Below are 12,296 nucleotides of genomic sequence, written 5' to 3'. Positions count from 1 at the left end.
ACACACACACACACACACACACACACACACACACACACACACACACACACTAGTATTGAGGAAATAACTTTGGCACCCTCAAAAGTTTGCACATCTCAGTTACACTGATGAACACGTTAGGTGCATGGAGACTAGAACCAGGAATTCAGTGGAGCCAACAGTGGCTTCCTCAGTTCACAAAAAGAGCTCCACCAGGAATGATCACATTGACTTTACTCTCCATTTAATGACGTTTATGAATGAGCCACACATACCTATGGATCTCTGTTTTGGATCTGTGAAAATGGAGAACCTGCAGAATTCTCCAAACAATATAGTTCTAGTCTGAGAGAGAAGGTAAGGGAAGTTTACCACCTACCCACAAGATCAGCTCAAAAGATTGCTGTCAGAAATAAAGGTATGATGCTCTAGTTTGTTGTGAAAGAAACCTTCAGAAAGGTGGCAGAGAGTCCTACTGAGAGATCTTGGAGTTCATGGGACACCCAAGTTAGCAGAGAGATGGAAAGCCTCTTGTTATTTACTAGCAGAGATCAGGCAACTTTGACTGTTTACAAAATGGCCCCTGAGACTGAGGTGAGAATGGGGTTGGGGGATCCTAATGGAAACACACCTCTGGGTGGCCATCCCTTTTGAGACAGGGATTTGTTTTCCCAAAAAATAGACAAAGCTGTCAAGTGACCTGATTGGCCCCTGCTTCCCTGATACCTGGTCACCTAAGGACATAAAAAGTTCCATTCACATGCAATCAGTGCCCCTTAGACTTGGTGGATTTTTGAAGACTCCACAAGTCACTGTGTCCTTCACCATACCCTACCCTGATGACCAGACATATTTCTGTATGGGAAGATGTGGGCCTCAGCCAGAGAAGCTAAGTGCCATTGTATCCTTGTGTCCTTGTTGCCTATCTCTGCTATGGTAGGATAAAGTAAACCTCCTTTTGCTAAATGTTCAAAGATTTGCAATTGCCTCATTTCATCCCAACATGGAACACGAACAAAGAAAGCGCAGGTGTTAGAGTCATCTCCATCATTTGGTATCATTATGGTAGTCTGAGACAAGACATGATGGCTTCATGGCTTAGCTTACATCATGGCTGACTTGGGGGAAGAATTCTGCAAATATAGAGGATAATGTGATTGGATAGAGGGATACTGTATAGTTCTAGGTTACAAGAACCCTCCTGATCACATATGAGAAAATCTTCTCTGTGGGACAGGGTCATGCTCAGTGGGTCCTGGAAAGGGTTGGGAGGGTAAAAAAAGGCACCGAGTCCAGCCTTCCTTGGTTTTTGTTGACTATTCTGCCCAAGTTGGACTGCCAGGATAAGACTAAAAGTAAAAAAGTGCTGTCACATTTATCAGCTTAAAACAGAGCTCTTGGCTTTCAGGGATTCTGTAATGAAAGCTGAGGGGCAGGCAGCCCAATGGGGCCGGTGGCTGTGGAAGTAAAGGGAACCTCTCCTAATGGGGGTGGGGAAAACTGCTCAATGGTCTCCAACCCAGAAATTCTGGTGCCTGCTGAGACTGGAGCAGTGAAACAGGAGAATAGATTTGAGAACTCCCACCAATGGTGAGAAAGCTCTAGGCTAGACTATCACTGCTCCCTGGGAGGAGGATGACTTCCTGCCCAGAGAGAGCCAGCGATGGGCAGACAATGCAGAGCTGTTCTTTGAAGCTAACTTCCATAGACTGGAAGAGCTCTCTGAGGTCTTTTATAGCACCTATAGCATACAGAGTCATCCACATTTATTTGCACCTCCAAACTGTGAATGCCTTTTATTTCTTTTTAGGTGGCTGAGATGGGGAATTATTCATAGCTTGTTAAGATGAATTCCTATTGTAGTCAGGTCCCTATTAGGGCTCTACAAGAGACAGAGTGAACTTCTTAAAGGAAATGGATTTGATAAATTGGATTTATGTGACCCACCTCCCCAGATGGAACTTCCTCATTTTATGTCCAACCTGTCGCAGGGTTAGATGCTGACTCTGGATGGAGCGCCACCTAAATGATTTCAGATTTTGGCTATGGGTCTCCCAGGCCATACAATCATATAGGTGTGAGCTGAGTAAGTAATGCTATTTGAGCAAGAGATCAGGAGAGTTGTGGCTTGAGTAAATATTGCTATAAGTAAAAATAGGCACTGTGAATGAGGAGAGGAGTCACAGAGCCTGATTCCCTCTGCTTGACAGGCAGAGGGCAATGACACCCTCAACCAGAAGGAATTTGGGGTGTGGCCCCTGAAACACAGGGTTGATAAAAAAGCAATTGATGCCAGTCCATGGAACCTGCTAGTAAATTGTGCAGGGTAATTCAGTGCCAGGGCACTAGGGATCCTCCAGCCCTACCCAAGCCCAAGGTATTCTACATTTAGATAGTCCTGGAGGAGGTTGCCAAGGGCAAAACTCAGAGGGAAGGGGTATTGTGGGCTTAGTATCTGTGTAGCCCTTTCAGCAACCTTTGTGCAAGTTCCTTCCAGGGTGCTGGCTGGGCTCCATTCTGAGTTTACATCATTAGCCCCTTAATCTGCCAATGTGGGAAAGTCAGGACCTCCCCCCAGTATAATAAAGCTGTATGACCTTGGGCAAGTCACAGAATCAGAGACTCTCAGAGCAGAAATGGGCATCTGAGGCCATTCAGAACAACCTTTAACTGTACAGGGAGTTTCCTCCATGAACCCCCACTCAGGAAACTGGTCTGCCCTTCTCCCACCTTTCTTTCCCTCACTCTTAGCAGCCAGGTAGTATGGTGAATAGAGTACTGGACTTAGGGAGACCTAAATTCAGATCCAATCTCAGATACTTACTAGCTGTGGGCAAGTCACTTAACTTCTGTCTCAGTTTCTTCAAATGTAAAATGGGGATAATAGCACCCACCTCCCAAGGTTGTTGTGAGAATCAAACAAGATAATATTTGTGAATCACTAAGCACAATGCCTGGCACCTAATAGGTCCGTCCTTCCTTCCTTCCTCAAAATGTCAAAAAAAAACCCCAACAAAAACCTGTTTAACAGGAAAACAATAAAGCAAGAAGTAACTCATACCTCCTGCTGCTCGAGTCAGAGAACAGTCAGAAGGCAGCCCATAACAAAGGGCCACATTCCCTCTCCCTCTCCCTCATTTAAGCAAAGCAGCAGTTACAGTCTGGGCATCTCCCAACTGGATCCCCCCACAGCCCCTTAGCTCAGAGAAGGGAGGGATCAGTGTGAGCTACAATGGAGAAGATCTCCTAGGGGAGGTCAGGCACCCTGCAACAGCCCTTGGCAGCCTTTTCTTGGCTGCTCTCCCCCCTTCCGCTTCACAATGCCCCTCTTCGCCTCCTCTGCCACCTACACCTCCAACTTCACTCAACTCAAAAAGCACCCAGCACCTGCCTACACCACACGCCCCCGAGTTTCCCCTCACAGCTGATTCCCATGGAAACCAAAGGAAAGGAAAGATAATTTCCTTCAAAGCTCAGTCCAAATGCCACCTCCTACAGGAGCCCTTTCATGATCCGCCCTCCCCCAGCTGCCGGTGCCTCCCTTTTCCACCCCCACCAATTATCTGACATCTATTTTAGCTTTCTTTGAATGTACAGGTCATTTCCCCTGTGGGCTCCTTGACAGAGAGGCCTGGTCATTTTGTCAGTGTCCCCAGCACCTAGCCTGGCCAGCTGCTTAAGAGCAGGAGTTAAGCTTTTGCCTTTCTTGGTTTCAGTGGAGCTGAACACAGTGCTAGGCACACAGTTAAGCTACATAGTAATGGTATTACTATTATAGTAATATATAGTATATATATATATATATATATATATATATATATATATATATATAATATAGTAATAAATGCTCATTAATTGACCCGTTGGTTGACTGCTTGTTTGAGAATCTTGATGCTCTCTACATCTTCTTTCTCTGCCTCTCATCACACAGACAGGGCTGTGTGGGTGGGGGCTTATCCTCAGACAAGCCTTTTGCTCCCCCAAGGGCAAAGGCTGTTCTTTACTCTGAATGCCAAGTACCAAAGCCAAGACTATTTCTCCTGTGAGCACTGAGGATCACATCCAATTGATCTCTTGGGATTGAATGGCTCTTTAATCTGGCTCTCTTAGGTCACCCAAGGGCAGGGATGGACCTCTCCACTGAGACCCATTCCCAGGAAGCTAGTACAGGAACAGAGGGTCAAGGGCTCAGGCCAAGCAGTGGAAAGGGTGCTGAATCTGGAATGGGAAGACCTGAGTCTGAATCCTGGATCAGCTACTTACTACTTGTGTGACCTTGGACAAGTCACTTAACTTCTCTGGGTCTCAGATTCCTCATCTGACCAGACCAGGAGTTCTTAATCTTATTTGTATCGTGGACTCCATCTGTCAGCCTGGTTAAGCCCATGGACACCTTTTCAGAATGATGTTTTAAAATGTATAAAATAAAGTATATATGATTACAAAGGAAAGCAATTATATTGAAAAGCAGTTAAAGACAAGTTCTAGGAACTCAGATCGAAGAGCCAACTTGTAAACTTCCTTTGAGCTTCCTTTGCCTATGAGCCGATGACTCCTGATTGGACGGGGAGGGGTGATGCTCCTAACCCCTAGTCCATCCTTCACATTAGACATTTTCTCTTTTATTATTTCCTCTTCTTTCTTAAAATCACAGGCCCCATAGAAGACTGGCTGCTGCCTCTACTACTACAATTACCTTCTCTCACATCCAAGCACCTTCCCCTTCCCCCTCACTGCCACTTCCAGACCCCCGTGACTCACTCTCCCTTTGAGGCTCCTTCACTATAGATAGGCCATTCATAAATTACTCATAGGATTTAGAGCCAACAAGAATCTTTGGAATCAGGTAATCAGCCAACCTGTCATTTTGTAGATGAAGAAAATGAAACCCAAAGGGGAAGGGATATTGCCTAAGGTCATACAATGAATAGCCAGTACAGGACTCAAAGTCACTAACCCTCAATTAGAATTTCACTCTTCTAAGTCTAAATCCAGGGCCCTTGGTTCTATACCCAGGTGTCTCTTTAAGACATAGGATAGGCTTAAAGCAGGATTTTTTATTCTCAGCCTGAGGAAGCAAGAATGTCACTGTGCCAACATCTTTGATCCTTAAGTACAGTGGGGTCATGAACCTTATTTTCCTGGACATGTATTATACTCCAGCCAGCTCTTTCCCTTTTCTTTTCCGTCTATAACTAAGGACATTAAGATATATAGAGGGCCAGTCCCAGGGATTTTCCCAGATTTGTTCATGGAATATTGTGGGTGGAGGTCAGGTGATTTCTCACTTCTTAAGCTTTGATTTCACCCTGGCACTGGCTCCTAATCATGTTATTCCAGACTGGTGGACTCAATAGTGCATCTCCCTTGAAAACAAAAAAACATACTTCTGTTTTGACTCCAAATTTAATCTCATTCTGAGCTCAGTCCTTTCACAGAATCTAGGATCCTTCAATACTTCAATACAATAGGAAGAATTCATGACTCTGAAAAAGGTCGTCTACTGAGAGGTCACAGAATCTGTCCACCTTTTCCTTTCCAAATGATTTTTCAGAATGGGGTCAGAAGAGGGGCGGGGCCTTTCAAAGCCTTTCACCCACTATAAAATTGAGAACTTGCTTTAATATGCCTTGGCTTCCCCTTATGCCTAGTGGCCTCCTGCTGTCCCAGTTGCCTATATTCTAGAAGGAAGCATCTGATTGTGACAGAAAAGTCTTCCTTTTTCTGGAGGGCAGAGGCGTGGGGAAAGTGGTGCATTTTTTAAAAAGAGACATAGAGAGCTAGTATGCTTAACCCAAAAGTACATATCAGTTATAGTGGAAGTTCAGATACTAGATGAGGGAGGCACTTTTTTTTTTTCAATAAAGTACTTTCACAACCTTCTACTGGCCACACGGGCTGCTGGTCAGTGTAGTTTTTTTTTTTTAAAGTAAGCTGAATGATTACAATCCATTGGGACAGAGAGTCTAGGAACACTGAAGAGATGTGTGGAGAGAGGACAGGGGTGTAGATGTTCAGATGGACAGTGGGAGTTAATGGAAAGTGGAGGATGTTCTTAATCTCAACTTACCATAGGTTGGAGACTTGTCTTGCTTCCTGGTCTGTTTAGAAGTGATCTGATGGCATAGAACTTGCCTAATTGTGTCTACCCTAGGGCACTGATGATACCTGGTGAATTTATCTACTCTTCATTTCTTTCCTCCCCCTGCTTCATCATTCACTGCCTGGCAACCTGCTGCCATTTGCTTACTTTGGGGAGTTTCCTGTTCGAGTATTATTTCCTTGTTATTTGTACTTTGATGATGGATTCTGTCTTTATATAAAGCTAATTTTATCTCTTTCTGAGTGTTTGTCAGTGGGTATTGATAAGGGGGAGACATGCAGTGATTAGCTGGAATTTTATAGTGTACCACAGGGCAGAGAGGCCAATTTCTGCCCAGTGATTAGAGAAAAAAATTCTTCTCTAGCATCAGGGTTCAAAGTTTTATTATTTTTCACGAATAATCAGCATTAATTAGCTCCCTGAAATAGCAGGAGGGAATATCTATGTGACCCCAGAGGTGCCCTTGCTCTAGAGTGGCCTTGAGGACACAGGTTCCCCACTCCTGCTCTTCAGAGATTAAGAAAAAAAGGAAAAATGGAGCAGCTACGTGGCGCAGTGAATAGAGCACCAGCCCTGAAATCAGGAGGACCTGAATTCAAATCCAGCCTCACACTTAATACTTGCTAGCCGTGTGACCCTGGGCAAGCCATTTAACCCCAATCGCCCTTCTTTCTCCCCTCCAAAAAAAAGCAAAAAAAAAAAAAAAAGAGAGAGAAGATTCACTGGCCAAGTGTGAGGGTACCTGTGTGTATAAATATACCCAAAAATAAATGTGATAGGAAAAAAAGCGTCAATAAAACTTAAAAAAAAAAAAAATGAGCTTATGCTGAGGTCTCTAGCGACTCCTAAAGGTTTCAAATGGGAGCACCATCCTAGTGAGGAAAATCAGGGCCTTTTCTCTGAGAAGTGCACACACACACTTTAATCTTTGTTTCTGTGGTTTTTTCAAACTTTATCTTCAAATGAGCTTCCAATGAATTGACCTATTCCACTCCTTCCCTTAATATGGTTATTACTGCTTACTAAATGATGATGTTAAAGCAAAAATATTAGCTGCCATATAATTGCTTCATATGATGTAACTACATTTGTATGTTGCTTGGCTGAACTGAATTGGTTGGTTTATGAGTTGTTCTTTGGTTATTGGCTAAATCCGGGCATAAGGGATGGAAATCATGAATTTCTGAGCATGATTCTTGGAACAAACTATCATCTTGCTAATGTTAATATTCATAAGGGATTAATGATAGTAGACCTCAAATATAAGATTTTTTTAAATAAAGGATTAATTTTAAAAAATTATTATTTTTTTCAATCAGTAAAAATTCACCTTCTCATGCTCTCCCCCATCTCCCCACCCAAGTTTGAAAACTAGAGAAAAACAAAATCCATTACAAACATTCAAGTAAAATAAATTTACAAATTGTCTATGACCAAAAATATATTTGTCTCATCCTGTTTTCTGAGTCCTTCATCTCTCTATCAGGAGGTGGGTACATATTTTATCATTATTCCTCTAGAATAATGATTATCAATGTTTAAGTATAAAGCAAACGAGAAAACACACACTAGGATCAGCCATGTAGGGGTATCAGTCCACCACACTCTAAAGATGTGCTTCCAGATACAGATGAATACTCAAGCATCGCAGATAAAATACAAATAGGGGATAGCGTCTGGGTATTAGTTTATGATTTTCCCTTTGAGGCAGAGAAATGATGGAATGAACTTGTGACATTTAATAACAGAAGATGATGGCACAAGACAGAACATGAGGCCCAAATTTGCCATCACATTTGAGTTGACATCTATATAGCAAGATACATCAGAAACAGACTAGATTGTTCCCATGCAAATGATGCCAAGTCTGTTTGCTCTCTGTCATTGGTGAAAACCCTACCTGTGCTTAACAAAACAGTGGCTACCTCCCCTCAATCAGAGAGATGGCATTGTGGCAGTGGGGACAAGGTCCAAAGCTACTGCTGCTTCATTAGTCAGAAAGAGAATTTAACAAAATTTTGAAATGGAGCCAAGTGATACATCTCTGAACCTGCCCAAATCCAGATGGCAAAAAGATGCCCAACATAAGGACTTCCTCAGAAATTGACCTGAGGCCTCTAGTAGAGATCAGGACCAAGGAGGTGAGAGAGAAGAGCTAAAGGGTGGGTAGGACTCAGACTTGGGTAAGATGAGCTGTTTGGTGGAAAGCTCCAAAGACCTCCCCAACTGAACATCAGAGGGAGCTAAAGGATAGAAACCCTGATATCATGTGTCTAGAATGTTTAAATTATTCTGGGACATTTTATGGCTCCTAGGTAATCAGTGAAGATGGTACTTGGAGAGACTGGGAGTACCATTCCACAAAGGGTCACCCTTCCCAATCTGGGAGACTGGTGGACACAAATGTAGTGAGTGGGGAAGAATAGTGTGGGAAAGGATAATTTCACCTGATGCAGAAAATATAAACAGGTTCAATCAAGTGACCAAAGGACTGGTAGGCTGGGATGACTTGAGGACAGCCCTGAACAGTAAAATAGGGAATGAATACCACTGATCACTGAACAAGCTGATGAAGTAATGGAAAAGGCCAGGGGAAAAGGTAGAGAGTAAACCTGAAAGACAAAGTAATATCATTACTAAAAGAAAAAGGTTGAACTTACTTCTGGTATAACTGGAGAAGATGGACATACTTACTTTAGGCTATGAGCACTTAAGAAGAGAATGTAAATTTGGTGATAAAGACATTAAGGGCTTAAGGATCAGCTTTGGGAAAAAAAAGTGAGGCCAGGGCAGGAAGTCACAGGTCTTCACACATGATGAGCATGACCTTATCTGCAATTCCTAATGAGCCTTTTCCATGCACAGAAACAGAAATACAGGAAGCATAATGTTATCTTAAAGAGCAACCAAGGGGTGGCTAGGTGGTGCAGTGAATAGAGCACCTGCCCTGGAGTCAGGAAGGACCTGAGTTCAAATCTGACCTCAGACACGGAACACAAAACTAGACACGTGAACTTGGGCAAGTCACTTGACCCCAATTGCCCTACCTTCCCCTTCCAAAAAACAAAAAGAAAAATCTAATTTAAAAAAAGCAACCAAGCTGATCGACAGAGATGTAAACAAAGCTTGTCTCATACATACACTAATGTTGTACTATGCAGATTCAAACAAATCCATTGTCCTGCATACAGATGCTTGTCCTGCATACTGATGCCAGCCTAAAGGGACTAGGAGAAGTTCTTTACCAAGAAAGTGATGATCAAATGAAACCAGTGGCATTTGCCAACAGATGCTTGTCAAAAGCAAGACCCTTTACGCCCTCCACAAACTGGAGATCCTGGCTCTAATGTGGGCTGGAACTGAGAAATTCAGAAACTATACAGTTATCCCTCCACATCATGGGGGTTAGAGGTGCAGTACTCTCATGATCTGGAAAATCCATGCAAAATCTTTTGGCCCTCCCTTCATACCAGAGAAGAAATCTGAATTTTTTTCTTTTTCTCTTATGGGGTGTTTACAATTCCTTATTGTAAAATTTGGGTTGATATTATGTAATACTAAACATATATTTTATCCATTTCTGAGTTTCTAAAATTTCTGTGTTATTTGCTGACCTTAGTGTATCATCTGCAGCTTCCAAAAAACTCCCAAAATTCCCATTAATTTCTTAGGCCAGCCCGAGATAGAACAAAACCACAATGGGGAAAGTTGTGATGTGGAAGGGATAACTGCATTCAGAGTGAATTTGCAAGTATGGATTGTCAACAACTCCCTGACATAATCTGACCAAGTTAGATTTTGTTTGCCAGAGATGGTTGACAGCACTAACTATTAATTCAGCATTCACTACCAAGCAGGGAAGACCCATGTGGAGGCAGATGGCCTGTACAGAAGGCCATGGAACACCAAAACTATGGTGATACCTGAAGAAAGAGGGAAGACCATGCATGAGAATTGGATTACAAAGCATATGGAAGAATGGTTGAAGGTTGGGGATGGCCAGACAGCATACTGAATAACCTTGTTGCCAAGCTTTTTAACCTATGCATGAGTAGCAATGAGAGCAAGCAAATGGCTGTTAAAGAACTAAGTAAAGTGATAGAAACCAAGAAGTGGGGTGTGATAGCAACAGACTTTTAAGGCACCAATCTCCTTAGTGCATTTCATTGTTGAGACAATGGCAGAAGTTAGATTACTAAACAGACTGTCACTGATCCCATATGTGGTACCAGGAAGCAATTGGTACTATTGCTATATGCACACTACTCTAGGACCATAAAAGTGTTATATGTTGTCTTTGGAGTACATATTGACCAAGAAAGGAACCTAGAGGTAGAAGGAAACAAACTGAACTGATCCAAGATGGCTTCAGATGTCACCAAAAGTGAGACTTATATTCACTGTATATAAAGCAAAGCATTGCCAACTCACATGACCTAACTGGAAATCCTAATTATTAACAAACTTTTGATACTCTCTGCATTGCCTAACCCTGGAAGGAAAGAGCAAGAACACAAGTCATGTATTGGCAGTGACTAGCCAGTTCACAAGATAGATATACAAGCATACCCAACCAGACTGCTTCCACTATATAGTATTACAGAAGATACTTCTCAATATATAGACTTCCCATCAGTAACCATTTGGATCAAGGTAAAAACTGTGAAAGTATTGTGCTAAAGAAGATGTTAGTTTTGGTCAGCACTGGAAAGTAAGAATACCTTAACATCCTTAAGGGGACCCACAACCTGAATGTTTTCACTGCACACAGATTATACCAGAGATACCAAGAGCAGAACAAAAATTGAGTGGAGTCAGCATGTGGCTTTATTTGTACATATGATACAGTTCTGCTTGGATGATCCACAGGTTTTCTACCCTACCTGCGGAAGCGGAAGCGTGGGTTAATGTCAAATTCAGTTGACTGAATATAACCTTGTCTGCATTCCCAGACCCTGAACTGCCTGAGGCTGACCAGAAGTTATCATTATTTTGTAAAAGTCTCTGATTATTTTGTAAAAGTCCTAAACTCTCCCCTCCAGGATTCCCAAGCTTTCCTTGAGGACTTTCAGTAGTTATGCAAAACAACTTACCTGGGGAAACCATAGAATGTTCCAATCCCCTTGCACCTGCCGCCCCTTTCCTTCTGCCTTGCTTATCTTACCTGCAGTTTGGTCAGTCCTTCTGCCTTAGTACCCTATATAAACCCTGTTCCCAGCCGCCTCCTCAAGTAACCCCATCACTTGCTGTGTGGCATCTGGCGGCAGTTCCCTTACCCTGATTAAAGACCTTGATTTTGCTATACTGGATGTTTTTTTCTTGAATTCAAGCTGAAAGGTGTGAACCAAGACTGCCTGTCACCTTGTGTTTTGGATTCTGAGAACGAAGAGATTGTGGTTACCTACAACCAGTGTAATCTTTCAGATGAGAAATGCTTTCAGAATGACAAAAGAAATATTTGACAGGGCAATGCCCAAGTTCATTTTCAAGACTTTCAACAAGGTGAGTTCTGCTGAAAAACCTTAATGTTAATAGGACATATAAGTTAGCAAAACAAATGAAAGTGCCTCCATATCTTGTTACAGAGAGGCTGGGCAACCCGCCTATTTCCATCAGTTGGTCCCAGATATTGGGTAGGGGGAAGGAGGAGTGGAGTCGTGTAAAGACAATTCACCACAATCATTTATTGTCAACTGGTGAATAAATTCGACTTCCTGATTGAGGCTGATGGCTCTCACCTCAGTAAAAGAGACTGATTTCAAGGTCAAGGCGGCTCCCTCTACAACCTGCTTCCATTCTTCATGTTGATAATCAAGTCCACATTTTGCTCCTAGGGTTGTCTCCAGCACCCTGGGGAGACAGGTGAAGATTTGTGTGCTTTTTGAGCCCTTGGGGAACCAAATCTTTATTGGGTAAATGAAAAGTACAAGACTGGCTTTACATATGAAATAATTAGGAGAGGGTATAGAGTCAGAAGAAAGGCAGCCTTGACTAGTGGATAGAGCACGGGCCTCTATCTAACGAGCTCTTTTTAACCTTGGGTCCACAGACTCCAAGTGGTCTAAATAGAATTCCGAGGGTTATGAACTTAGATGGGGGGGAAAAATACATCTATTTCGGAGTTACCGTCCTTAGACTCCACCAGAATGCTCGTAGATCGGAAGAGCGTCGTGGGGGGGGGGGGGGGGGGGGGGGGGGGGGGGGGGGGGGGGGG

At 42.9% G+C, this 12,296-nt stretch overlaps 1 protein-coding gene across 2 annotated transcripts in view; it reads right to left on the bottom strand.

The window, feature by feature from the left end:
• Positions 1 to 12,296, bottom strand: part of LOC138176866 (large ribosomal subunit protein uL23-like) — a 38,694-nt gene that overhangs the window by 25,363 nt on the left and 1,035 nt on the right. The window contains exon 2 of one of the 2 annotated variants that reach the window (XM_069107793.1): positions 11,821 to 11,932. The exons of the other annotated variant lie outside the window; for it this stretch is intronic. The gene's annotated coding sequence lies outside the window, so the exon portion shown is untranslated. The remainder of the gene's footprint in view (positions 1 to 11,820; positions 11,933 to 12,296) is intronic. 2 annotated transcript variants of the gene reach the window in all.

Source organism: Petaurus breviceps, unplaced genomic scaffold (assembly GCF_028583685.1).
Source record: "Petaurus breviceps papuanus isolate PSGF00001 unplaced genomic scaffold, PetGlider_PUasm1.0 90281, whole genome shotgun sequence".
Taxonomy (NCBI): domain Eukaryota; kingdom Metazoa; phylum Chordata; class Mammalia; order Diprotodontia; family Petauridae; genus Petaurus; species Petaurus breviceps.
This window is presented reverse-complemented; position numbering and strand designations above follow the sequence as displayed.